This window comes from Tamandua tetradactyla, chromosome 8 (assembly GCF_023851605.1).
Source record: "Tamandua tetradactyla isolate mTamTet1 chromosome 8, mTamTet1.pri, whole genome shotgun sequence".
Lineage (NCBI taxonomy): Eukaryota > Metazoa > Chordata > Mammalia > Pilosa > Myrmecophagidae > Tamandua > Tamandua tetradactyla.
This window is the reverse complement of record NC_135334.1, coordinates 72743012-72756399: the sequence shown is the minus strand read 5'-3', so window position 1 is coordinate 72756399 and position 13388 is coordinate 72743012. Positions and strand designations below refer to the sequence as shown.

General features: G+C 51.0%; 1 protein-coding gene and 1 non-coding gene across 2 annotated transcripts in view; one reads left to right on the top strand and one right to left on the bottom strand.

Annotated features, from left to right (window-relative positions):
• The window catches only part of ARHGEF17 (Rho guanine nucleotide exchange factor 17), a 67352-nt gene that overhangs the window by 11722 nt on the left and 42242 nt on the right, over positions 1 to 13388 (top strand). The window lies entirely within an intron of this gene.
• LOC143645373 (U6 spliceosomal RNA) lies at positions 9094 to 9196 on the bottom strand. The gene has a single exon (XR_013157092.1). It is a non-coding gene; the product is annotated as a U6 spliceosomal RNA (small nuclear RNA).

The window sequence follows — 13388 nt, the reverse complement described above, 5'->3', positions numbered from 1 at the left end:
TGCTAGTGATCAATGAAAGGGAGGGGTAAGGGGTATGGTATGTATGAATTTTTTTTCTGTTTTTTAATTTCTTTTTCTGAATTGATGCAGATGTTCTATGAAATAATTATGATGAATATACAGCTATGTGATGGGAAAAAATCTGAAAGATTAAGAAAAAAAATACGTGCAAAATCCCATCACTCCACCAAAGATTACTGTTAGGATTAAATGAAGTAATGCAAAGAGGACTTGGCACATAACAGGTGCTCAAGAAATGTTAGTTCCTACCCTCATGACTAAGGTGCTAAGATGTTATGATTCTAAGAGATTCTGACTCCAAGATTCTCAGATTCTCAGCATCCTTTTTCAGCAGGCAAAGTTCCACACAGAAGGGTAGGTTGGAGCCCTGGCTGTAGCTGGGCAGAGGTGCTGGCTTAGCAGCTTGGGCCTTTGGAAGTGGGGAGCAGGGCCAGGCAGTAGCATGGAGCCAAGTGCCTACTGTCCTTGCCCCTCTCTCCAGCTCCCTCTCTACTTCTGCTCTTTCCTGCCCAACCTGTCACATGTCTGACACAGTTCAGCCCAGCAGTGGGAGGCAGAGCAGAGCCAAAGCTCTCTCTGGCTCAAAGCCCCAGACCCACTGGAACCAGCTGTAAGGTGGGGTCCAGTCCCCTCTGCTTTCCATTCTGGGCTCTGGGGGAGTCCCTTCACAGCAGGGAGCCTGAGGTGTCATGTGTGGCTGGTTTGGGATCTGACTGATAAGGGTTAAAATCTCTGACTCTGGCTGACTTGCTGGTGATGTTTTAATAAGTCACAGGCACTCAGCTCTGAGCCTCAGTGTCCTGCTCTGTAAAATTAAGACCCTGGTCCCTCCCCTGAAGGGGTTGTGTGAGAGCTAAAAGGCCGTCATGCTTGTGGAGCCCTCAGCCCAGGGCCTGGGGTGTAGACAGCTCTCAGAAATGCAACCACTTTAAGAGTATGTGTTTTTGAGATTCATTTCAAGATGAGAGATTCGGAGTTCTTTCCAAGAGTCCGTGGCTCTTAGCTTGATTTCGTTTGTGTTTTTGCGATTCTGTTGTCCCTCGGTTCTGACGTCCTTTGGTTCTGAGCTTCTGGGGTAGGAGAGAGGCGGGGCAGGCCTTGGGCCAGTGGGAGGCAGTGGGGGTGATGGAGGGCCGGGCTGAGGGAGCCAGCACAAGGTTGGTGTCTGTTTCCTGTTTATTGGTTCCCAGGGGGTGAGAGCCCCTGCTCCTGAGCCGAGCTGCCCTCCCTGTGCTGCTCTGTGGAGCGGGTGGAGTGAGGCCCCAGTTCCTGGCCGCCAGCCAGCCCCACAGCCCGGCCTCCTGGGATTGCTGAGACCACCCCCCAACCCCTTGGACAAACATTCAGTCCTTTCCCAGGACAGGGCACTGAGGGTCAGGGAGCAGATGTGGAAGGGAAGGGGTGGAAGAACAGGAAGGGACCCCCCCCAACCCCCCCAAAGTCCTGCTGACTCCATCTTTCTTGGCTGTCTGCAATCGTTGAGTTCTTACTCCTGGTTTCTTGCTGTCTTCTGTCTCTTCTTGCCTCCCCTGGATGGGGGCTGGTGGTGTAACATCTAGCTTCTTGGGGAGTGGGGGGCAAGAGGAGGATTTCTGCCAAAGGAGGGGGGCAGGGCCTTGAATGCCAGGACAGACCACGGGGAAAGACCCTTAGAAACCAGCCGTTTTCTACCTTCCACCCATGCAAGGTTTGGATGGGGAAGGTGAGGCCCAGCAAGGGGCCTCCCAGATATGTGCCGCACCACTTCTCTAGCCCCACACTTGGGCTGCTGGGTGTAAGGGGCTATTGAAAGTTCTTGAGGGGATGTTTTTGAAGGAAAGTTCTTGGCAATTTAGAGAATTGGTCTGCTCCAGGGCAGGAAAGGGAAGCCTCTATATGCGTCTGAGGCCAAGAGGGCAGGGAGGTCTCGGTGTGATCAGAGACTGTGGGAATAGGCTGTGTGTGCAGTGCAGAGTTGAAGGCTTTAAATGGCTGGGCCTGGCCCTGTGGGCAGTGGGGAGCCATGGAAGATTCGGTGCTGATTTTCTCATTAGAAAAAGTCCTCTGGTTGTGGGAAGAGGGTCACACTGGAGAGAGCAGGGAGGTGAGAAGCCTGAGCTTGTCCAGGCAGGTGATGTGAGAATTGGCAGTGAGGGATTGATTGGGGAAATGATTTGGAGTTTAAATCTGAAGAATTGGATTTAGAGTCAGGGCCCTATCAGAAACTGGAGTGGGGGGTGTGGGACCTACCTACCTGGTTTGAGTCAGAGAATGTAACAGTGCAGGGTCATCTGAGTCATCCCCCGTCTCAGGGCAGAACTCTGCAGGTCTAAAAGGAGGGAGGGGGCGCTGAGCCAGCTCAGGTCCTTGCCTCTGTGCCCAATATGTTTTCTTTCTCATTTCAGCACCCCCTACTCCAGTAGGCATGCCCTACTTCTCAGTGGGTTCGCCAGTAAGGTAGCAAACCTTCAGGCTACACCCCCAATCTGACCCTGCCTGGAGAGGCCTGGGGGCTGGGGTGGGGAGAGCAGGCCTGTGCTGACTGTGATCCAAGATGAGGCACTCTGCCTCAATTTCCCCATCTGTGAAGTGGGAGTCCCAGATGTGGCGGAGCCCAGGAGAGCTCCAGAATCCCCAGGCTTTCAGGAGCTGGGGGTAGAGTGACTGGTGGATGGACAGGCAGGCAGCCTTGCTAATAGTCCTTACATGGGTTTTGTAATAGGAGACAAAGGACCCTTGTGATTTGGGTACCATAGACTCAGAAAGAAGTGTCATTCAGTAGAACTGCCACCCTGAAAGCCTGCCTTGAGGAGGTAAGGCAGGAGTTATGGGAGAGGAGTAATTCAAACTTCGGGGCCTGATTCGAGCCTCCTTTTCCCCGCTGATGCCGAGGTGTCCTTCTTGCTCCTGGGCCCCTTCTCTTCTCCTCCTGCCTGGACCAGCCGCGTCCAGGCTTCTCCCCAAGGCCAGCGGGGGTGTTGCCTGGGGCGGGTGAAGAATTTCCGAGGGAACAGCTAAATTCAGCCCCAGCTAAAAATAGTCCCAGGCCTGGCCCCAAGGCTGGAGGGGGAGGAGGAGAAGGAGATGGGCGGGGCCAGCCACTTGTCCCTGCCCCACCCCATCTCTTCACCTGGGCCTGGCCTGGGTTGTGGAGGGCCTCCTCCCCCTCCTCCTCCTGACCCATGTTCTTCTACCAACACACACCAGGTCTTCCCTCCTCTGTCCTTCTCCCTCCCGTCCTCCTTGGGGTCTTACTCCTGCAGTCTCTCGTCTCCTCTGACCCTCTGTATCTCCTCACCTCCATTGACAGAGCCAGCCAGAGCCTACCTGACCAGGACCAGGCCTTTGGAAGAGGGCTCTTTGCAGGCTCCGTCCCCACTGGCATCCCAGCCCAGGTGGCAAGACCCGTTCCCCCAGGATGCAACTCTTTTCTGCTCGGTGAGGGTCAGATCTCAAGAGCTCTGGGGTGTGGAAATGTGGGTGGGGGCCCCAGTTCACCCTGCGACCCAGTGCTTGGTTCTGCTCAGGCAGCCCTAATCCCCATCCTGTTCCTGGTACACAGTAGGCCCTCAATACATACTTATTAAATGAGTAATGAGCAGGGGATAGAGGAGGCAGGAGAAGGAGCTGGACTCTGCCTTTGGGGAGTTTCCAGATTGCTCTGAGCTCCTTCACGCCAACCCATGCCAGGGGGCCACAGGTTGGAGCACCCAGGCAGGTAGAAGCTAGCAAATGGGCAAGGGGCACTGTCCCAAGTCAGTACTGAACGGGGGTGGGGTGGGGGGAGAGGGCATAGGACAAGACACTGAGGCCTGGAGGAGAGGTGAAATGCTGTGCCCGGAGGAGAGGAGGTGGTATTCAGACTCAGGTTGGCCACATTCCAAGGCCTAGGCTGTGAATGTTGTCTGATGAAGAGAGAGCAGGGAGGAAGCTGATGGAAACTTAGCAGCCCACGGTGCCAAACCAGACTCGGTTATGTGTCGGGGATTGGGACTCACAGATGATGGCAGCAAAGCTTGAAAGTTACTACTCTGTGCCAGGCCCCATTCTAAGCACTTTACAGGTATCTACTCATTCCGTGCTCACAGCAGCCATATGAGGTAGGCACTGTTATCATCCCTGTTTATAGCTGGGAACCTGAGGCACAGCACAGTGCAGCTGTTTGCCCACGTTAGGAAACTTGCCCTCAGCTAGAGAAGTGGCAGAGCTGGGGGTTAAGCCCAGACAGCCTGGCTCCTGTTTTCAGGACTGCCTGGGGTTGGGGGTGCTAATGCCAGGATGGGCACGTGGGAGGGTAGGGTGGATTTGGCTTTGGACATACTAATCCCACTGGAGTCACAATCCACAGTCAGAGCCTCAGGAACTGGCACCGAGTAGTTGCTCAGTAGTTATTAGCTGAACGGCTCAGTTGAGTTCAAGGGGCCCTGGGGAGTGAGAAGAGCTTATGGGCAGACTGAGGGAATAAGTGTTTCCTCCCTTCGTGGGACCCGTGTCTTGGTGCTGGAGAGCAGCCAGGGAGGCGCGGGGCTCTCTGCTGGTGGGGAGAGCTCTGCCCCGGAGGTCATAGGTGCTGAGAGGAGCCGGGGCAGGGGAAGGAGGGGCGGGGCCGGGCCGGGTAGTGCTGGCGCAGTCCCCCCTGCAGTATCTGGGAGGCAGATCTCTTGGGCCATGGCCGGCGTGACTCAAATAGAGACAAAAAAACCTTCCATATTTGGACAAAGAGCCCAGAAAGTCCTGGAGCGGCAGCCAACCCCCCTCCCCCACCAACCTCCTGCCCTGTCTCCCTCTGGGCCCCTAGCCCCGAGCCCTGTCCCACGAGTTTAACTCTTGGGCCTCAAGCAGCTCTGTGGCCCCTTCCTCTCAGCCCGCAGGCGGCCTTCAGCCTGGAGATTCAGAGAGGAGCCCTGGCAGAGCCTATGGGCTGGAGATGAGTGTATGCCCTGAGACCCACAGTCCCCACACTGTGGGGGAAGTTGACAATAGACCCCTTCCCAAGCCAGCAAAGCCTGAGGCGCACGACACAGAGGCATGGGCATGCAAGCACGTGCCTTTCAATCCGCAGCAGATTTCTCAACCCACAGCGATCTCTGTGAAGATATCAGAAAACTAAGCCTGAAAGCCCCTCTCTCCTCCTACCTTCCCCAGGGCAAGCTTGCGATGTTGAGAATGTTTCATCTGTTCTGCCAGCAAAGTTGGGTCGACAGGGACAACCAGATGTCAATTTAGCAAGTAATGTGAATAGGCCGTGTCCATCTCGGGGCATGTGAACAGACGGCCTGCGGCTGAGTGGGGCAGGGGATGCCAGAACCCGGTGTGAGTGGAGAGGGGCTCGGCCCAGTTCCTACCTGGGAGCAGGGAGAAAACCCAGCAATCTGAGAACCCGGATGCTCACTGTCAGCATCTCCCTGAGTGGAGTAACAGAGCACCTACTGCACAGCGGCTCCCAACTTTTCTAGTTAGCCACGGTAATTGACTCTGCAGTACGTCTTGGGCGGTGGGTCTGGGGACCCTGGGGTAAACTTTAGAATTCAGTTCCTCTGTGCCTGACCGGGTGCTCGTATGTGTAGGTTTAGCACCTGGGCGACACAGGATGAACAAGAAGCAGTGCCTGTCCCAGGATACCCTGAGAACTGGGAGTCAGAGACCAACGGGGGCAAGGCAGGGGAGGCTGACCTGGGGCAGCGGCTGGAGGGTAGTGGGCAGTTATCAAGCAGAGCCTTGAAGGACCAGCAGGCATTGACAGGCAGGCACAGGGCAAGGATCTTTCAGGCAGAGGCCTGTGAGGGAAAAGCCCCAGTACTTCTGAGGTACCATGAAAGCTCCCTGGTTCTGGAGAGGTTGGCTGAGTCCTGAGGAGTCTCAAAGGCCAGGCGTGAAAGTCTGAACTTGATCCCAGGTCAGTATTTTCTGAGCTTTTAAAAATAGTGAAACCCTTTCTTCTAGAGGAAACTTGACACAGAACTATAAAACAGGGCAACGTGGAACCTCGAATTGAGTGAAGGTAGGGGGGCGTGTCCACCCCCTTGATCACCTTTCCCCTAGGTACTTCTGTGGAGCCCCACAGAACTTGGTCAGAAAATCTGTTTTCAGCAGAGGGAAGCCCTGGTGGAGGCACTTGGAGCAGAATAAGCCTCTCCCTCTGGCCCAAAGCCTCCTCCAGGAGAGGCTCAGAAGTTAGTCCAGCCAGGCTCCCTGGGCAGGGACAAACCCTGTTGGAGGCCAGGTCCCTGGAAAGAGCCAGGCTGGTGGAGCACCCCACCTGTCAGGGGCTCCTGGGAAGAGGTGATGCTCCTCACCTGGGGCCTTTGGAGCTGGACTGGGCTCCAAACACGGCCAGGCCTGCCCTGTGGGCCCACGTGACAAGGAAGGCAACCTGTTAGAGTGGTGGGAAGACCCTCTTTGCCCATGGCCTCTGCCTGGGAAGATGCAGGCCCTTTGAGGGCTGTTAGGAACTGGCAGAGTGGGTATCCTGGCTTGGCCTGGTTTGATACACTAACTGGGGATGGGTGAAGACACACTCTGTAGAGGCCTGGGAATCCACCTGGCTCCTTAAAGTGAGGTAGTTTAGGTTAGACATCAGGAAGGACTTCCCCCAGAATATAAACTGAGCAAAAGGAAGTGTTTACAGGAGAAAGCCTCAGCTCTGAGCCTGGCAGGTCCAAGGCCCTTGAGGACCTGGGCTTTGCCCACCTCAGGCGCCAGGGCGTCACCTACCTAGCCCACCAGACCTAGGCTCCCACTTCTTTGGCCACCGAAAATTGGATGAGTAGGAAATTGCCAAGCATATGAACAGGGGAAGGTGTGTGTTGCAGAGAGACCAGCACGTACAAAGGCCTAGGGATGTAAGAGAGAGTGATGGCTCAGAGGAACTACCACAGCCAGGGGGTGATGCAGTGAGAGCAGGACACCAGTGGGGACACGTGACGCTGGCGGGTCAGCAGGGGCCACTTCGGACAGAGGCCTCGGGGTCAGCCTAAGTACTTGGCCCTGATCCTGCATCCAGCTGTGTTGATGTAAAGGTTAGAACAGAAACTTATCAGCCAAGATGGCTTGGATTTAAATCCTGGCTTTTCCTCTTAGCTGTTCAAACCTTGAACAAGTTCTTTTTTTAATATATATTTTTTGTTGTAAAAACTTAACATACAGGGCACTGCAAGGGGAGTTCAGTGGTATATTTCTCACCTGCCAGGTGGGAGACCCAGGTTCGATTCCCAGACCCTGCCCCCCCCCCAAAAAAAACAAAAAAATTTAACATACAAACATTCTTGACATACAAATGTTCCGTACATGGTGTACAATCAGTGACTCACAATATCATCACATAGTTGTGTATTCATCACCATGATCATTTTTTTGAACATTTGTATCACTCCAGCAAAAGAAATATAGAAAAAAGAAAAAACTCATACATGCCATACCGCCTACCCCTCCCTCTCATTGACCACTAGTATTTCGGTCTACTCGATTTATTTTAACTTTTGTTGTACAAGTTCTTAATCCTTCTTCGGCTCAGTTTATGTGCCTGTAAAATGGGCGTGATGATGATGATGGCACCTATTATAGCATTGTTGAGGGGATTAAATGAGATAATGTCTGTGGGCCAGAGCTAGATAGTAGGGATCAGTGGGAAGCCATAAAGCAGACTGGAAGGGGAGGAAGGGTGGTGGCTGGCCTGGCTGAGGAAGGGTCCCAAGGATGGAGAGATGTGAGTGGGGGCAGGAAGCACAGAGAGTTATCTTTGGGGGAGTGAGCTGAGCTCTCTGAGAGACACTTGAAATTTCCCCCCCAGGCAGCTGCCTGTAGGAGAGGAGCCAAGGGGCTGGGTGGTAGGGGGGCAGGACTCTGTGGATTGGGGATTTTCTGCTGGATTTTCACTGGCATAAATCCTTACCTTGCCGTAAAGTGGCTCATTATTTGACGGCCCCTGCCCCTCCCTGTACAGACGGTTTATCTGTAGCCCTGAGCGAGGTGGGATTGCCGAGGTCACCTAGCTCATTTTGACCCCAGGCCCTTGATCCACACCTGGAATGCATTTCCAAGCGGTGGCTGAGTCAGAACCCCTTCTTGAAGTCACTCAACTTAAGAGTGAGATGTTCAGCCTCTGAAGGAGGAATTTGACAATTCACTGCAGAAAGGGCTAAGCAGAGAATGAATGGGCTGGAGTGCCAATTTGGCTGACAGAGGCCCTCTCTGACTGCAAGATGGCAGGGAAGGCTCCCTGCAGGAACATCATGTATGAGACTGGAATTGCCTAGGAGGAGACCAGTTAGGAAGCTGAAAGGAGGAAGCATGACAAAGGGGTCCCAGAGCAGCCTCTTCTTCCCCTTCGTGTGATCTACTGTCACTGGGAGTGCTCTGGACCTGGTCCCCTGTGTAGACTAGGAATACAAGGGGGTGCCCAGTCTATGAGGAGGTAGATACAGGAACAGGCAGGGGCCCCAAGGGGGTGAAGAGGGCTGAAACGAAGATACCCAGGGGCTAGGGGATGAGCCTTGAAGGATGAGAAGGTAGACAAGGGATGCAAAGGCTGTTCAAAGGAGAGCCACGATGCTGGAGCAGGGGCTGCATTGGAAGTGTGTTTAAAAAAAAAAATCAATTTATATATTTAATATTTTGAGTAAATCATATATTCAGGTGGTTAATAAAAATAAAAAAGGGTGAAAAGTCTTCCCATTAGTATCTACCCTGCCCCACGCCGAGACACCCAATTATTAGTTCCTCATGAATCCTTCTCTTTGCAAATGTGAGTAAATACTGTACACTTTTTTCTTTCCACTGTTTTCACACATATGGCTGCAGGCCGTACACACCGCTCTGCCTCTGGCTCTTTTCACTTACTATCTCCTGCAGATCTTGCTATCCAGGACGAGAGCCTCTTTATTCTTTTTTATACTGCCTGGTGTTCCATTGTACAGATTACCAAAATGGATACAACCACATAGTAAAGGATATTTGGGTTATTTGCAGTCTTGTGTTGTCACAAGGCATGCTACAGTGAACACAGGTCATTTTGCACAGGGCTGTGTATCTGTAGGGCAGCTTCTCAGCAGTGGGATCGCTGGGACAAAATTGCTGCGATTGTAAGTTTTCTTTTTTAATGTGGAAAGCACCACAGATTTGCATGTCATCCCTATGCAGGGGCCATGCCTATCTTCTCCGTATGGTTCCAGTTTTAGTATATGTGCTGCCAAAGCAAGCAAAGCAATTGTAATTTTGATGTAATCCACTGGGTCTATGGCCAGTGGTGTGTGAAAGTTTACCCATAGCCTCATCAGCCACAACAGACACATGTCAGATCTGTGGGTATTTTTTCCAATCTGAGAGGTGAAAAATGGTATCTCTGTATTTTAATTTGCATTTTTCTTATGAATGAGGTTGAGTATCTTTCCATATGTCCAGGAGACATTTGGGTTTTCTTTTCTGTGAACAGTTCAAATCCATTGCCCATTTTCTTGCTGGATTGTTGGCCCTTTGTTTTATCAACTTCTAGGAACCTTTTAACTATTATGGAGGTTAATCCTTTGTCTGGGTTGAGTTGCAAATAACTTTTCCGGATTCATCACTTGACTTTTGACTTTGTGGAGTATTTTTGCCAGGCAGAAGGTTTTATATTTATGCAGTCATATTTATCAAGCTTTTATTTTATGGTTTCTGGATTTGAAAATATAGTTAGAAAGGCCTTTCCCACTCCAAGGTTATAAAGCAGTCCTCCCATGTTTTTCTCTGGGACTTTTATGTTTTATTTCATTTTTTACGTTTAAATCTTGATCCGTTTGGAATTTCTCGTGGTATGTAGGGTGAGTTATGACTTCAGCTCTGTTTTTCCCCCCAAATGGCTGGTGTTTTAAGCTGAGAAGCAACTTGTTGAGCAAAGGGGAACAAGGCTGTGGCTGTGGCTATGGAGGGTCAGTGGCAGAGGAATGAGGAGCAGGGCCTCAGGTGACACCAGTAGAACTTGATGGACAGTTAGAAGTTGGGACACAAGCTGGTTCACAGAATTCCCAAATTCTTGTTTGTGCCATTTGACTTTCCGCAATCTTGCCCCCTCTCTGGGCCTGGAATATCGTAGCTGAAAGGGGACCCTGGAGATCCGTCTGATTCCAGGGCTGAGTGTGAGGGAGGAGGTGGCCACAGAGGGGGCCTGACCAAGAGGTGGGGCCACAGAGGATGGCAGAGGATCTGGCACCCACTCAGGCTTGGCTGAATTGAGGACAGGAGGGCTGGCAGCAGAACTCACTGTGTTCCTGGAGTGGGCAGGCGGAAAGGCGGAGAGGGGCGGGCACCCGTTTAAAAATACCCACTGGAGCCTGGCACAGCAGGCGGGGGTGGGGGCAGGCCCTCTGCCAGCCCTCCAGATACAGGAATGTTGGGGGTTGCTGCGGGCAGGCACATCATCTGCTGAGCCAGGAGTGTGAGCCTGGCCCAGCCACTGCCATTCTCGGGGGTCCCCTTTCCCCTTCTATGAGGCAGGCACACTTGTCCACTTCTATGAGAAATAGGGAAGCCAGAGTGGACAGATCATACCCCCTGTTACTACTCCTGACACTGCCCTGGATTAGTGACCTTAGGCCAGTCCCTGTCCTCTGGGCCTGGAGTCCCCATCCATCAAAGGGAATAACTGCCCTTGCCCTCCCTGCCTCCCCTAACCCTTACTCAGGCCCCAGTTTGGGTTAGAGTTAGAAAAAGATATCTTACCTCCCTTTACAGATGGGGAAACTGAGGCAGGGAGGGAACCCTGGACTCGTGGTCCTGCCTGTGCTCGTTCTGGCTTTCTTCTGCCTCTGGACCCTCCTTTCTATCCCCAGCCCCACCTATACCCATTCCCCACCCCCACTGCTCCTGGGCTGCAGGGTCAAATTCCTGGACTGCCGTTGCCATGGCAACAGCCAGAACTTGGTCCCTCCTCTCCCCTTGGAGTTCTCCACCTGGCTGTTGTCCAGGGAGCGGGTAGAGGGGACCTTGTGCTCCTGGAAGACTGGAGGGTTTGGGGGCGGGTGTGAAAGAGGTCATACCTAGCTGGTTTCTCATTTGTTTTCCAGAGGAAAAAATGGAAAAGACACAAAATGTTGCCAGCAAATACTGCTATGTTATCCCAGAGAACTGGAAAGGAGGGAGGTGGTCACTAGGCCAGGGACAGGAGAGCCACCCAGAAAGCCCTCCCAACCTTGCACCTGGAGAATCACCACATAAAAGGATCTGAGACTAGGGCAGTGCAACCGTGGTTCAGTGGCAGAGTTCTTGCCTGCCATGCTGGAGATCCGGTTTCAATTCCCGGAGCCTGCCCATGCCAAAAGAATAAATAAAAATAAATAAAAAATAAAAGGATCCGAGACCAGAGGATTTTATAATCGTTGGGGGAGTTTGATCCCAAGGTCACAGCTATCCAAAGCCAAGGCGACCTTGGGACTGAAGGGCCCAGCCTAGTTTGGGCTCTGTCCCAGCAGACCTGCCTTCATAATGGAAGGAGTTACCACTGGAGGGGGCAAGTGCCTCACCCTGGAGGTATTCAAGCAAGGGCTGCTAGAGGATGGCTGCCCCGGGAGGGGACTGGTCCAGTTGACCTCTGAGATGACCAAGCTTTTCAAGATTCTCTAATAATTCCTAATAACAGCTAATATTTACTGATCGCTTTGTTTGTTCCAGGCACTGTGCTGAGCCCTTTACATTCTGTTTTACAGATAAAACTGAGCGCAGTTGTGGGCTTCCTGGAGGTGGGGACAGCCATCAGTGGAGGGTGGGCTCTTCCCTCACCCTGTTTTTGCAGGGACTCCGCCCACTGTAGAGTCTGTTCTATTTCTTTCCAGACTTTTCTCCTTGCATATATAGATGTTTTTGACATTGAGATCATGCAGTATATGTGGTTCTTGCTTCTTTCATTTAGTGTTACACTTGAACAGTTCTCCATAGCTCTTCAAGCCTCTTCATCAATGCCATGATTCACTCGACTTGCCCGTTGGATGTTGGTTGGATGTTGAGGTTGCCAGTTTTCACTGCTGGGAAGAAGGCTGTGTGAGCAGCCTCTTCGCACTTGGAAACCTGGGCTTCCTTTAAGCTGGAAGGCAGGCGTCCCCCTTTCTCCTGGGACTGTGGAGTAGATGTGAATATCCTGACTCCTTTTTTACCTGAGGTTCCTAGAGGCATGAGTTCTGCCTGCTTGTGAGATTCTGAGCAAGGTCTTTAACTTCCTTGTGCTTCATCTTCCTGTACAATAGAACAGCCTGCCCAGGGAGGCTTGCTTTGAAGTTAAAATAAATCCTGTGAAGCTCCTAGTAGGAAGCGTATAGGAATCCCTCAGTAAATATTAATTCCTACTTTTATGCTGTTGCTCTCTCCCTGTCCTGAGGCTCAGCAAGGTTAAATGCCAAAAGCCCCCTAACAGGTCAGTGATAGAAGGGGGATTTGAGCCCCTTCTCTACCACCTCTTGGTGCTGAGTTGTTGGAGTTCTTTATATGTTCTGGATATTAAACTCCTACCAGATATGGTTTCTAAATACCTTTCCCATTCTTTAGGTGGTCTTTTTTTTAATTTCTTGATGTCCTTTGTTGTACAGGAGTTTTTAATTTTGATGAAGTCCAGTTTATCTATTTCTTTTGTTGCTTGTGCTTTGAGTGTAAAGTCTAAGAATCCCATTGTTTAATACAAGGTCCTGAAAATATTCCCTGATGTTTTCTTCTAGAAGTTTTATAGTTTTAGCTCTTTTATTTAGGTCTGTGATCGATTTTGAGTTAATATTTGTATATATGGTGTGAAGTAGGGGTCTACTTTCACTCTTTGGCAGGTGGATATCCATTTTTTCCAGCACCATTTGTTGAAGAATTCTGTCCTCATTGAGTGGATTTGGCTTCTTTGTCAAAACTCTTTTGCCCATAGAAGTGAGTTTATTTCTGAACTCTTAATTCTGTTCCATTGGTCAATATGTCTGTCCAAGTGCCAATATTTTACCGTTTTGATGACTCTAGCCTTGTAATAAAGTTTTGAACTCGGGAAGTATGAGTCCTCCAACTTCATTTTTCAAGATGTTTTTGGCTATTTGGGGCCTCTTGACCTTCCATATGAATTTGGTGATTGGCTTTTCCATTTCTGTGAAGAAGGATACTGAATTTTGATTAGAATTGCCTTGAATCTATAACTTGCTCTGGGTAATATTGACATCTTAAGAATATTTAGTCTTGATTGTATAAAGATATAACTTTTACAGTGTGACTGTGTGATTGTGAAAACCTTATGTTTGATGCTCCTTTTATCCAGGGTATGCACAAATGAGTAAACAAGTATGGCTAAAAAAAATAATGGGGGGGGATAAGGGGTAAAGTAAAGTGGGTAGATTGAAATACAAGTGGTCAGTGAGAGGGAGGGGTAAGGGGTATGGGATGTATGAGTTTTTTCT